This window comes from Odocoileus virginianus, chromosome 20 (genome assembly GCF_023699985.2).
Source record: "Odocoileus virginianus isolate 20LAN1187 ecotype Illinois chromosome 20, Ovbor_1.2, whole genome shotgun sequence".
Taxonomy (NCBI): Eukaryota; Metazoa; Chordata; class Mammalia; order Artiodactyla; family Cervidae; genus Odocoileus; species Odocoileus virginianus.
In genome coordinates this window covers 48,631,563-48,645,206 of record NC_069693.1, presented here as the reverse complement: position 1 = coordinate 48,645,206, position 13,644 = coordinate 48,631,563, and the positions used below count along the sequence as shown (strand labels likewise).

The 13,644-nt window shown below is 59.2% G+C and overlaps 1 protein-coding gene and 1 long non-coding RNA gene across 6 annotated transcripts in view; both read left to right on the top strand.

Moving 5' to 3' along the window:
• The window catches only part of GSE1 (Gse1 coiled-coil protein), a 390,922-nt gene that overhangs the window by 52,795 nt on the left and 324,483 nt on the right, over positions 1–13,644 (top strand). The gene's annotated exons all lie outside the window — the stretch shown is intronic.
• LOC139029942 (uncharacterized) lies at positions 19–3,229 on the top strand. Its single transcript, XR_011482274.1, has 3 exons — positions 19–360; positions 488–602; positions 1,250–3,229. It is a non-coding gene; the product is annotated as an uncharacterized lncRNA (long non-coding RNA).

Below are 13,644 nucleotides of genomic sequence, written 5' to 3'. Positions count from 1 at the left end.
ACAGTGTGGGTGACAGTCTGAGAACAGTGGGGGGCAGGGTGGAGCTGAGGGCGTCCATGGGCGGGGCGGGGGAAGATGCTGTGACACACACACAGTCAGATGCACGAAAGAGATCAGCAGCTACGTGTGTCTGAATCCAGAGCGAAGGTGGGTGGGCAGCTTGTAGCCAGTGTGGAGGCTGGGAATGTCCACTCGGGTGCATCTCTTGAACTCTGTGGCCAGGCAGTGGGAGCCCTTGAAGGTTCATGAGCAGGAGAGTGACCTGGACCTCACAGCAGCAGTCCCCTCTCCACTTTGGGAGGAGCGTCCTGGAAACTAGGGGCACCCTCTGCTTCACACTGACTTTCTGGCACCCACCAGGTACCCCGGGACCTCTGCCCAGCTGCCCCTGCCAACGCTTCCCCAGGCCCCACACCCTCCTCCTCCTGCAAGGTCTCCTGCGTCACGTGTACCCTGAGTGTGTCTTGTCACCTCACCCTCGCACCAGGGGTCTCCAGTGTGAAACCAGATGCTCGTAGATGGGCTGAGGGGGACTTCTGGACAGACTGCTGGACAGGGGCCACAGGCCGAGGGCCTAGCGTGGACAGAGGCTTGGAGAAGCGGTGAGCTTGAGTGGCTGCATACTCCGGGGGCCTGTCCCAGTGATTGGAATCCTGAAAGGGGAGTTCAGGTTTGAAGTTGACAACGGGCTCCACCCTTCAGGGTTTGCCTTATCCTGAAAGTCATGGGGAGCCATTGAAGGTGGGTGAGTGAAGCTCCTTCAGGTAGGATGAGCTTGTCTGTTGCGCTGACCCCCGGCGTCTTGAGTGGGCAAGATACATCCTAGGACCCCCTCGTTACTGCTCGAGTGAATGAGGAAGGGGTACTTGGGGAACAAAGCCAGGGGCTTGGCTGCAGACAGGGTGGTGGGTAGGAGTGGACGGTGGAGCACTCGGGCCTGGGCTCCTGGCTGGGCCACCCAGCCAGCTGTGCTGTCAGACCCACGATGGGGGAGCGTTGGCCATGCATGCAGGGACCCCCGGGGGTGGCATCCTGCCAGGGACACTTTCTCTGCCCGAGTTCCCTGCGAGGCCCAGCCGGAAGAGCCTAGAGGCCCGACCCTGGCCTGGCGCCATAGGGCACCTGGGGGGCCACCCCCAGCCCAGTCACCCGCCAGCCTGCCCTGACCTCCCCCAGACACCGCGTCTCTCCCGCCAGCATCTGCTGCCTGCTTCCTCCCTCCCCCAGAGCCTGTTTGTTTTTCTTCCAGAACTATCGCCTCCCACAGAGGCAGTCATCCAAGGGAGGTGCTGTTCTGTCCTCTGCCCTGCACAGCCGTGCCTCGCAGCCCTGGAGGGGATGCTGTGGGAAGCTGGACCCCGGGCGGGCAGGCGGCATCCTCAGATGCTGGGATTTCGTCAGCCTTGGCTCCCCGTTCTGTCGGTGGAATCCCGGGCGCACGTCCTGGAAGGGGGCTCTGGAAGGCCCTCTGCTTGTCTTGGCCCCTCTGCCTGCTCCCCTTCGCCCCTTCCCCCCCCCCACCTCCCCTGGCAGGGTTTGGGCGGAGACCCGGTTGGGGGAGGGCTCGGTGGGGGCGGTTGGGGGGGTTGGGGGAGGGCTCTGCCGGGCTCTCCAGGTGGCCCCCGACCTGGGCCTGTTTGGAGCAGAATCACTGCAGCCTGCTGGCGCCTGCTGCTCTCCGCCATGCTGGCTCCACCCCTTCTTCCCATTTTTTACTTTCTTTTAGTCAGTTCATCTGACTCCTAATGAAGACTTACTGTGTGCTGGCTGGCAAGACCTACCGAAGTAGGGCCGTAGAAGGGTGCTGTGACCAGAGTGGGCTCATGGGCTCATGGCAGACCACCATTACTCGCGTGGAGAAGGGGGCGAGGTGTCTGATCTGCCTACATGAGGACAGATGAATACTGAGTGAGGTACCAGGTGTGAGCAGAGTGGGCGTCGGTGCCCCCTGCCATTCCCCTGGGGATTTGGGCAGGGGTTTGGAGGGGGTGGGGAGAGGCAGGTGCTGGGAGAGCCATGAGGAGGGACATGGGTCCACCCCTAGCTGAGAATTCCTGCTGAGCCTCTCCTCTCCTGAAGCTTCTCACTGGCTCCTGGCTCTTTCAGGGCCAGAAGTCTTGCCCTTGAACTCGGGCTGCAGCTCCAGGGAACTGGGACTGGGAGAGGGAGAAGGGGCGTAGCTGGAAGGGCTCCTGCTGGGTCACTGCGTTCCCCTGAACATGGTTGGGGCATCACCCAGGGTCTATGATTTTTTTTTTTTTAAGTTGTTTAGGTGCCTTAAAAAAATTTTTTTTTCTTAACTGAGTATAGTTGATTTACATTCTTGTGTTACTTTCTGCTGTGCTGCAGAGTGACTCAGCTATGCATCTGTGTTCTTTTCCGTGATGGCCCATCACAGGACGCTGAATGTGGTTCCCTGCGCTGCCCAGCAGGACCTTGTCGTTGCTCCGTTCTGTGTGTGATGGTTTGTGTCTGCTGACCCCGAGCTCCTTTCCTGTCGCTCCCCCTTGGCGACCACAAACCTGCCCTCTCGGCCTGTGAATCTGTTTCATCGATGGGTTCATTTGGGTCGTATTTTAGATTCCACACGTAGGTCTGTCATGTGGAGTTTGTTTTTCTGACTTCCTGCGCTGAGGATGATCATCTCTAGTTGCATGATCTCATCCTTTATCATGGCCAAGTAATAGTCCACTGTGTGTATACGCCACATGTTCCTTGTCCCCTCATCTGCTGACGGACACTTGGGTTGTTTCTGTGTGTTAGCTATTAGGAGTAGGGCTGCACACCTGGAGGTGTGTGCGAGGCTGAAGTGTGGATTCAAGGGGGAGCTGAATTGCAGGCACACTGACTCGAGAGGGCCCCCCTCCGTGGGCCGCTGACCCTGAGATGCGCACCTGGGGATGGTCAACCTGGTGGGCGCACCTCCCTCCCAGACCCCAGCACACTGCCTGGAAGCAGGAGGGGATGAGGTGAAGACCAGGGGACCACTTTGTGTCCGGAACACCGCTCTGGTCCAGATGGCCAGCTCCACCGCAGTGCTGAGTGACCTGGTTGGTCGATGAACCTTCCCTGGCTGCTGTTTCTTCCTGAAGGATGGATGCCAAAGGTAGCCCCTTTGTGAGGAAGTCTCCAGCTGGACACATTCACCTTACATGACACACCAGTATTCGTATCATTATCTTATTTAAATAAGACCCCCTTGTCCTTAAGTAAATTTGTTTTAAAAGAACCAGTTCAGTCACTCATTCGTATCCGACTCTTTGCGACCCCATGGACTGCAGCACGCCGGGCTGCCCTGTCCATCACTAACTCCTGGAGTTTGCCCAAACTCATGTCCATCGAGTTGGTGATGCCATCCAACCGTCTCACCCTCTGTCATCCCCTTCTCCTGCCTTCAATCTTTGTTTACCAGCGTCAGGCTCTTTTCATCAAAACTGTGGTAGGCAGCTGTGGCCCTGGCTGGATACTAATGTTATTGTTGTTTTTGGAGAAGGAGCTTGCTGACTGTGATAAAAACTCCTTTTGGGCCCCTTTTGGTTGGATTGTTGAGATAAAGTTATATTCCTTAGAGTTTTAAGCAAGTTAGCTTAAATTTGTTATGTATCTAATTCTTAAAACAGTCCTTACCCAACATTCCCATTGCCAGTTAATTGGGAGCTTTTTATATGCATATATGCCAGAACTGGTACAGATTAGGGGCCTTTAATAGAAAGAAGTTCCCTCCTCTGGCTGGGGGGAGAAGGTGGGACTGGGGCCCTCTGCCTTGGTGTCAGCCTTGTGCAGGCTGGCAGTTCCACTGATGGACCCTAGGTGGCGCCAGAACCCCAAAGTGCAATATCCCTCCGCTCCAGGAGTTCCTCACCAGGGATCCTGAGTGCGTGTGGGGTGGGGGTGGCACGTCTGTGTATGTGAGTGTGTGTGTGTGAGTTTTGTCTCTGGATGTGCTGGCAGTGGTGGGTCAATGTGTGTGTGTATGTGGCCATGTGTGCCTTTGTGTATCTGTGTATTTGTGTGTGGTTGTGAGCTTGAGGGAACCTGGAACACCCTCTCCACCGGCGCTCCACACCCGTGCTGAGAGCATGGTGGATGTGGGTTGCATGGACCCCGCCCAAGGCCCCAGCTGCGGGGCCCCTGCCCGCCCCGGCCTGGCCCGTCCTCAGGAGATGTGATTAGCAGATGCACAGGGCCAGGCCATGATTTATGTTCCCGGTCGCCTAATTATTCCCAGCCCTGAAGGAGGAGAAATAAAATGCTTTGCAGGGCTGGGAACCCGAAATCCCAGTGGGGGCTCCGGGATGCCAGGCCCACCCCACCCCCACCCCTAAAGGCCCCAGACCTCCCGCAGCCTGGAGAGGGGGTGGGGGGGGCAGCCAAGGGTACTGTGCCTGGAAGTGATGAAAGGGGGGCTCTCGAGAGAGCAGACCTGGGTGGGGGATGTCTGTCATCTCTTCTCAGTGCTGAAGGAGGATGCGGGCCCACAGTGGTGCATCCCCTGCCGACTGCATGCCCTGAGGCAGCATCCCAGTGCTCTTAGAAGGAGGTTCCAGCCCTTGCCTTAGGGCCCGAGAGGTGCCTCCAGATCTGAGCCCCGCTTCCTGTCTGACTTCATCTTGTAGCCACCCCTACATCCCCTGCACCGCGGCCTCCTCCCACTTCTCAGATGTGTAATTTCATTCTCCTGCGGCTTTCGTGTCCTCTCAGGGCTGGTACCCCTTCACGCTGTCACCACAGCCTTCCTTGGTTACTGTCCTTTGGCATTTGTCTCTGAGCACAGTTACCCTTGGCATCATGTGGGCAGGGTCCACATCACCCTGTCACGCCGTCCCCAGTGCCTGGACCCGTGCTGGTGGGTGGGGAGTGTTCAGTAAATATTTGTGGTTTGGTGGAGGACAGATGGTAAGCCTGCAGCTTTGCTGAGAGGCCCAGGCTCAGGGCAGAGGATCTCAGGGCTTAGAAGCAATGGGGCCCCGTGGGCTGGGGGGGAGGAGCAGGCTTGGAGACTGCTCAGGGTCTGGAGAGGCCTCATTCTTGGAGGGGTGCTGGTCTCAGCTGGACACACGGGTCCTCTGTCCCTCCTCTGGGAGCCTGGCTCAAGCCTTTGGCCCCAGGGGGCTGTGTTTTGTCTCAGCCTCCAGCAGAGAATTTGCCACTCCCAGAGGAGGTGCAGCAGGATTCAGGAGCTCAGCTCTGACCTGGGGTCCCTGGCCTTGAGCACCAGGGGCTCCCTGGTGGCCTTGAGCAGGCTGGTCACTCAGCCCCTGTGTGTCCTTTCACACCTCTGCATAGGTTGGTACATGGGCTGTCCGTGTCCCGGGGACCTGAAGAGGGGAGGCAGGGAGGGGCTGGGCCTGTGATGGCTACAGGAGATGGCTGATTCCTGCCTTTCTTTTCTGAACAGTGTCAGAAACCCATAGTGTGGTGTGCAGCCAGGCTGGACACACACTCAAACTCAAGGGCCCTTCTGTAGAAGGGTCTGGGGTCCGTGCCAAGGTGGTGACTCTCATCTTTTGGCTGTAGGAATCCCTGGGGGATAAATCAGCCAGTGGCGTGTGGTTAGGGCCTGCTGCGGGCAGCCCTGGCCTTAGAAGAGCTTTCTTGGGGCCTTGCAGCCCTGCCCGGCTACCTGTGGGGCCGAGGACAGGCAGGCCTCTGGCTGGTGGGGTTGCAGGGGACCCTGATGGGCAGGTGGGCCTGGGGCCCAGGAGCATCACGCCCCTTCGCCCTTGGCTCTCTCCTGCGTGTCTTTGTGCCGGACTCTGTCTCCCCCCGCTTCTTGCCTCTGTGACTGTCTCTGCCATCCTCGCCACCTTTGTCTCCTCTCCTTTTGTCTCTTCCCCCTTTTCCGTCTCTCCTTTCCCTCACCTCTCTCTTCCTCTCCCTCCTCTTCCCCGCGGCCCCCTCCCCTCCTGCCTGCGTGCTCTCTGAGCAGCTGTTACCTAATAGGCTGTTAATGATGATACAGTAAGTGGAAGGCAGAGTCCTGCGGGAGCCGCCATGATCTGTGTAATTGGTCTCGACGGAGACAGAAGTATCTAATATTTACACGCCAGCATTAGTCCTTTGGGAGCCTTATCTTGGCTGGAGCCAAGCTGGGAGAGGCGGTTCTGGCTGGTACCATCTCCCCCGTTCGTACCTGCTCAGAAGGTCTTTGGTCGGTGGGACCTGCTCCCCTTGGGTGGGGATGCCAGGGCCTGGGCTGAGGGGCCTGGGGCGTGCGGGCTCAGTGGGGGTGATGGTCCGATTGGCCCAGCATGGGTGGGTGCTGAGCACTCAGCACCCCCTCCTGTTGGTTCTCCAGGGGATATCACAAAGGCAAGAGGCCCCTAAAAGTGAGGCCAAGGTGGGAGAGCTTAGGGCTGGGAGCGGGGAGGTGGAGGGGTGGGGACAGACAGGTGGCAGCTTCCAGGTGATGCATGCAAAACTCTGGATCCAGCTGTGCCTGAAATCCTTCTGCCCTGGACTGCTCACCTTACCGAGTCAAGTCTCTCTTTTGCTCGATTTGCTTTTGAGGCACAGCTGGGAAATCCTGCCTTACCCAGGCATGAAAGGTTTTTTAAGCAGCAGTGGTGTTTGTTCAGATTTTATTGTACCCAGTAGCCCAATATACCCAGTTAGGAGGAACAAAGCTGAGCCAGAGCCCACCCCCTGCCCGACTCTTTCTGTCGGTCCCAGGGCACAGTGGGGGACGCTGGTGGCAGATCCCTCCCTTGGCCTCCCAGCAGGAGGAGTGGGGCCCAGGAAGGGGCATTTCCGAGGAGTGTCTCATGGAGATCGCAACCCCTGGGAGGACTATGTCAGCCCAGCAAAGCTCATGGCACAGCTGGGAGGTGAACCAGGACCCCCAGCTCTGGAGCCAGGGGAGCGTCTCTGGCTGAGGTCGCTGCTGGCCTGGGGCACAGGGGCCTCACACATTGGAAGTTACTCAGCGGAAACGAGCTCTGGGCTCTGTGCCACCACGCGGGACAGGCGGGCATCCAGGCCAGGCCTCGGGGCCAGGGGGCTGGCCGGGGCTCCCGCTCCCCAGCTGTCTGCCCAGCAGGATGCTGCAGGCCTTCCACGGGGCTGTTCTGGGGCTGTGGCCTCTATAGTAAACCCCTTCTTGTAAGTCGTGTTTCCCTGAGTTGTTTGAGCCTTTCCAGCAAATCATCAAACCCGAGGAGGGGGTTGTGGAAGTTCTCCCAGTTTAGAGCTCTAGCTGAAGGCGAAGGTGCCCCGGGCTGGCAGTGGGCATGGACGCAGGTGACGGGATGGGCTGCACGGCCTCTGCTGTGGCTCAGCGGCGCATCCTGCTCAACTCTGCTGGTCAGCGTCAGGACTTGAGTTAAATTGTATGACCCCAGTTCTGTGGGTAGACATGGATGCTCGTCGTGGGGAGGCATGTTCTTCTGGGAGCCTGAGGGCCTGGCTCTGAGTGGAGCTCAAGAAGTGAGTGCCAGGCTCGCGCTGCAACGAGGCGGGAGGCAGGGCCCCTGTGACCCAGTGCCCAGACGCCCCCCCAGAGGACAGCCAGTGTCCCCGCTGTCATCGCAGCAGCCGCGGTGTCCTGGGGCCAAGAATGGTGCGACAGGGCCGCTGGGTGCCTCGTTCCCGTGTCTTCGCAGCAGGCGGGATGCTGGATCTTCTTCCCTGGCTACCGCGGGTGGCCTGAACGGCCCCATGAGCCCCACGCTCTGTGCTCTGTGTTTATCGTGTTGGCCATGACCTTGGGCAGCTCCTTGCCAATCCGCTCTAGTTCCGTCCACTACCCTGCGCCAGGCCGAGCCCTTGGCTGTCCCTAGAGAGATCCTCTCTCCCTCCCCATGGCGGAGAGAAGACGGTGGCCTTTCTTTCTGAAGGTACTTGGATCCCTTGCCACAGGTCCCAGTTCAGGGTGGCTGGTGGTCACACATACACCACTTGGTCGCTGGCAGAAACCCCCGCCAGCTCCAGGCGTGTGCCCCCGAGGCTAGGCCCTTGAGGACCCACTGACAGTTTACAAACTGAGCCCCCTCCAGGGCGAGCTGGGCCTGCAGAGACAGGGCAGCCGCCTCCGGGAGCCCCGACGCAGCCTCCCCTCCCTGAACCACTGCGGCCCTGCTCGAAAAACCCTTTGTCACAGAAGCGCTTGCAGGCGCCTGTTATATCTCTGACAACAGAATAATATGGGGCTCATTCCTTTTAATTTTTATAATTTTGAGAACACCCTACCTTATGAAAAATGGCATTTGATAAGTGTTAACACTGGTCTTTAAGAGTTTTGTAATGGTTCACCCATTTAAGTGTAGAGTTTAATGAATTTTAGAGTACTGGCAGATGTGTGCAGCCACCTCCAGTATCGAATTCTGGACTATCGTATCACGCCTCAAAAAAGTCCCTTACGCTTAGCAGTCACTGTCCGTTCTTCCCTGCCCCTGCCTTGGCAACCACAGATCTGTGTTACTTTCCGTCTCTGTGGATTTACCTCTGCTGGAGATTTCATGTAAATGGAATCATACGGTAGGTGTCCTGGTGAGTCTCACCTCTTTCACTAGGATGACTGTCCCCAGGGTTCGCCCATGTGGTAGCGTGTCAGCGCATCACTCCTTTGTGTGGCTGAGTAATATTCCACGGGACGGACATGCCACATTTGGTCCATCCTTTCACCACTAACAGGTGTCTGGGCGGCTGTGAGTGGTGCTGCTGTGAATGCCTGTGGACAAGCTGTGCATGGACCTGTCTTGGGTTCACGCTCCCGGGAGTGGAGTTGCTGGGTGACTCCAGGCGCAGGCCCCCTTGCACAGTACCACCTCCCCCAGCTCTTCAGGGTCCTACCCCTGTGTTACTCGGTCTGGTCCTCTCACAGACATCCTGAGGGTAGCATCACCTGTTCCTCCCAGGAAGGACTTGGGTCTTCTCTGCCACTGTGTGCTAGCCCTGAGCCCAGCAGGCACAGGGTAGGTAGGTGTTCAGCTAACTCAGGACGGGAGACTGAACCATGAGACCTGGAGCTTCTGCCAGCCTGGTCACGCTTCTGCCCAGGGGGGCAGCAACTTCCCTTCGGTGCCTTGCTCAGGATGTGTTAGCGGTCAGTGGAGCAGACACTTCTGAACTCCCTTTTCACTGTGCTCGGCAGAGGTGACAGGGCCCAAGGTCATTGAGCCCTGCTCAGCCTCACTTGGAAGCCAGACAAGGCCAGAGTCAAGGGTAGCCCTGGAGGAGGCCTGCAGCTTGCCTGCCTGCCCATGAGATGCCTGCTGGGCATTTCTGGGCCATCTGACCTTGCCTACTGTGGCCAGACCCCCAGCTTCGCAGGTTGCAGACAAGGCTCTTTCTAAACCCAGAAGGCTTTTCTTCTTTCTTCAGTAATTCTGTGTGCAGAGGCCCCCGTAATTCAGCCACTGCCCAGTGGCCTGGCACCCGGCTCTCTCCTCAGCCCTGCCCGCCTCCCCGTCAGAGGCAGCTCATTCACGGCTGCATGTCTACATTAGGGGCTTCCTCTCATCCCACTGGTCCTCTAGGTGACCAGGCCCCACCATGTACTCAGACTCCGAGATGCTCAGGGCTCCCCATTTGCATCTCCCTGGCAGGGGTACCGCCTGGTCTATGATTGGCAGTCACCTGCCTGGCGCAGAGAGGGCTCCATGGTGATTTGCCAGATGGGAACCTAGCAGTCAGGTTGAGCTTCCTGCCCTTTCCTTCATCCATCAGAGCCAGCATCTATCCAGCGTTTGTTCTGTACCAAGATGAGGCTACTGTGCGCATCAAAGTGAATGGAAAAAACAGTGATGCTGACTCCAGTGAACTGCGCCCTCCTGCGAGGCCACGCCCTCCCAGTCACTCACATACCTCCCCCCTCCACCCCATGGGGCCCCGGCCTCCCCCTCTGAGGTTGGGGTCATCTCCCCATTTACAGCAGGGACCCAGAAGATCAGAGAAGCTGGTGTGGTAGCCGGGTGAGCAGCAAGCCTACACAGATGGGCCCCCCTCTAGGACAGCAGTGCCCATGGGGGTGATACCTGTGCTGCCAGACAGGTGGCTGGGGGGCATCGGGCCAGGAAGTGCCCAGGCGGTGGAGGCACAAAGACGGGTCAGGTCCGAGCCCCACACTATGGGGCTGAGTCCAGGCAGACAGTTCACCATTCTCAACCTTGGTTTCCTGGTGCCTAAGGTCGGCCTGAGTCACCCTCTGGGTGTTCAGTGAGGATCAGTAAACCCATGTATGTGCCAGTCATTTTTCTTAACTGGGAGGCAGAGGCGTTGATGGAATAGTATCCCCCTAGATGCTTGTCCACCCAGAGCCTCAGAATGTGACCTTGTTAGGAAGGAGGGTCCTCGCAGGTGGAGTTTGTTAAAGTGGTGTCACACTAGATTAGGGCCCTAAGTCCAATGACTGGTGTCCTTATGAGAAGAGGGGAGTCTGGACACAGTGGCTTCTGGGGACAGAGACACGTGGGACGGCCACATGAGGGGCCAAGATGGAGGATCGCTGGCCATCCCAGAAGCAGGAGGCAGCGGGGCCCCACCCCTTGACCCCGGACTGCTGACCTCTAGAGCTCTGGGAGGACACATCTCTGTGCTGTTCAGTCCACAGACTTGTCTAATCCATCGTCACAGGCAGGAACTGTTCCTGGCTCCATCTCAGAGATGAGACTGAGGCACCCAGATGGGGCCCCTCACCTGAGCTGCACAAGCTGACAGATGACCAGAGGCTGGACCTGAGCCCTGGGATTCTGATTCCTGAGCCCCCCAAGGCCACCCCTGTATGTGGGTCTCAGTGACCCTGCTTGACCCTTGGGAGACGCTCTGAGTGCTGCTGATGCTGCCCTGTGGAGCTGCCTTGGCCGGGCCCCCGCAGGGGGCTTGGTGCCTGAGGACGCTGGGCCTGTTCTCACAAGCCCAGCAACGCCTCCTGAACTGTGCCGGGTTCTGGAACTTTCTGCCCCTCACTTCAGACTGCTCCCCTGTGCTTGCTATGGAAATCACCTCTTGACACTGTGGTTTAAGGAGACCACTCCCCAACCTCTTGATTTCCCCCAGCTCCTCAAGCAGACCCCAAGCCCACCTGCAGGACAGCAGAACTCTGGGAACCCAGTGTGAGAAGCACTGGTCAGTTTCAGGCTTCTAGTGCAGAGTGCCTTGGAGACTCTGCTTCTGGGGTTGTCAGAACAGAAGATCAGTGAGGTCAAAGTCTCCGAGAGGACCCTGATGCCACCATGGGGAGGAGGACGTGGGGGACTCGCAGGAGCAGAGCTTGAGCAAGCTAAGCCTCTGGCAACCAGAGAATTCCACGGGGCTGTGTCTGGCCCAGCCGCCCCTCAAGTTGCAGATGCACAGCCAGAGGCTCTGGGGCCTAGGACAGGTCTGCCCTTGCAAGCGGGGTGGCCTTGAGCAAGGCACTCAGCCTCTCTGAGCCTCAGTTGAGTGGCCTGTGATATGGGATCACAGGCCCGCCTCGCTCACAGCGGGGCTGGCCCTCCTCCGAGCGGCTCCCTCTGCAGCTTGCTCCATGTAGCAGTTGGGGCCAGCTCCAGCTCGGAGGCACCCCGCCCCCGCCAGCAGGCTGCTTGCAGGCCCGTGAGGATGCTGTGACAGGGAGAGCATATGGCGGGCATATGCCACGTGGGAACACGGCTGCCCACGGGAGGAGGCACGGGAGTTCTGGGGAGACAGAGCTGAGCAGGCACTGGTGCCAGCTCTTCGTAGCACCTGCTCGCGCCCTGGTCCTCCCTGGAGGGTGAGCCTCCGTGCCCTGGAAACTTGGGGTACCATGGGGGACCTCCTGGGGCAATGGGCAATGTGCCTTCAGTCCACTAGATGTCGCTGTCCTCTGCAAGATCCAGTGGACCCACAGCCTAACCGGACCTGGAAATGGGTGGGGTCCCTCTCAGGGAGACGGCCCTTGCAACTTCCCCTTGGCACTCAGAGAGGCCAAGTCACTGGCTTGCTGTCACACAGCCAGAAAGTGGAAGAACCAGCATGGAGTCCTTTCACGGGGTGGTGTCAGAGGTGAGGAGAGCAAAGGGGAAGGTCGTGGGTGCCCACTAAGCCCTCCCTGGCTGGCAGGGTCCAACTTTCCTGCCTGTGGAGGCTTCCCTGGGTTCCTCATGTGTCCCCTTTGGCCCATGTGCCCTGCAGGCCTTGTCCTCTGGGCTGCCTAGGCCGGGACACTGGTGAACCTTCCAGGTTACCCTTTGACCTCTCCCTGACACAGCAGGCATCCAGTACATGCTCTGCCCTTGTTCAGTGGCCCTTCGGTGTGGCTGTACTGACGGGGCGGTGTCCGCTGAGCCCCCAGGAGCCCTGGCAAAGGGGTCACAGCTTGAGACAGATGGCTCTGAGCTCTCAGCTTCTAGGAGCCTCTGCCACCAGCTGGGAGGCTGTCTCGGTCCCCACCCACAGGGGCTCCTCACCTCGCTTGCTCTGAGCCAGGTCACACACCAGGGGATGTGGATGATGGTGTTTCTGGGGCAGCAGCAAACCTTTGCAGGGGAGGGATCCTGTGGTCAGAAAACACCCAGCGGGAGGGACGCAGGAAGGGGTCCCGCTTTCGGGTGAGGGTGGGTTCAGAGCTCCCAGCCACATGATGGTGTGTGCTGTGCCCGTGACAGTGGGGTGCAGGGAGGTGAGGGGGCCCCTGGCCCACTGTGCCCCTCACAGCCCCCCCTGGAGTAGGGGAGGCTGGGGCACAGCTCCCCAGAGACAGCGGAGGATGGTCTCGGCGAGGACCTGACGCCCACCGCGATCCTGCGGGAGCAGATGGCCAGGGAGAGGGGCGGAGGCGGCAACAGTTGGTGCCGCCAGCTTCCGGCTCCCCCGCGGCGGCGGGTGTGAGAGGCGGCGATGGGAGCGAGTGGCAGAAGCCCAGCCTGCTGTCGCCACCTCCCCCCGCCCCCCAGCCTTCCTCCTTAGCCCTTCAAGAGGCTTCTCCCCAAATACCCTGCCTGGAGCCTGCCTGGGAGGCCTGAGAGCCCAGGTGTCAGAGCCTGGTCTGAAGAGGTGGAAGCCCCAGCCTCCAGCCAGCCCAGCCCAGTCTCGTCCTGGCTCTGTGACCCAGCCTCAGTTTCACCATCTGTACAATGGGGTGATGTCACTTTCTACTCTTGAATCCTGACTCTCCTGCATGGAGCTGTGTGACCTTGGGAAGGCTCCCTTGCCTCTCGGTGCCTTGGCTTCCCCATCTGTAAAGTGGAGAAAGCTATAATACCTGACTTGTAGTGTTGTGGACTGAAAGGGGTTCACTCTGGGAAAAGCATGAAGGGGCCAAGGGATGCCAGGAGCCATGGGCTCTGCCCTCAGCAGGGAGATTCAGGTGTCACTGAGCAGAAGCCTTAGGTTGAGAGGAGAACCACAGTCAAACACGGAAGAGTGGCCACCGCCTGCACTCATGGTGCGCTCCGAGTGCCTCCCATACGGGGCTCACTTAGCCTTACAGCATCCTTGGGTTTGGCACCATTACAGATAGACCAAGGCCCTGAGCCGCGGAAGCGCTGGCTTAGAGTCACTGCCCTGTTTCCCTTTGCAAAGCCCTCCTCTGCTCCCGCCCACCTCCACCACCCCGCCCCGCCTCAGCACCTGCAGATGCCGCACTTGCGGCCCGGGTCCCAGGTCCTGTCACTTCTCCCCACTCTGGCCCGCCACCTGACCAACTCCGCCAGCCATCCGCAGTCTGTTGCAGTCCCCGGGTGG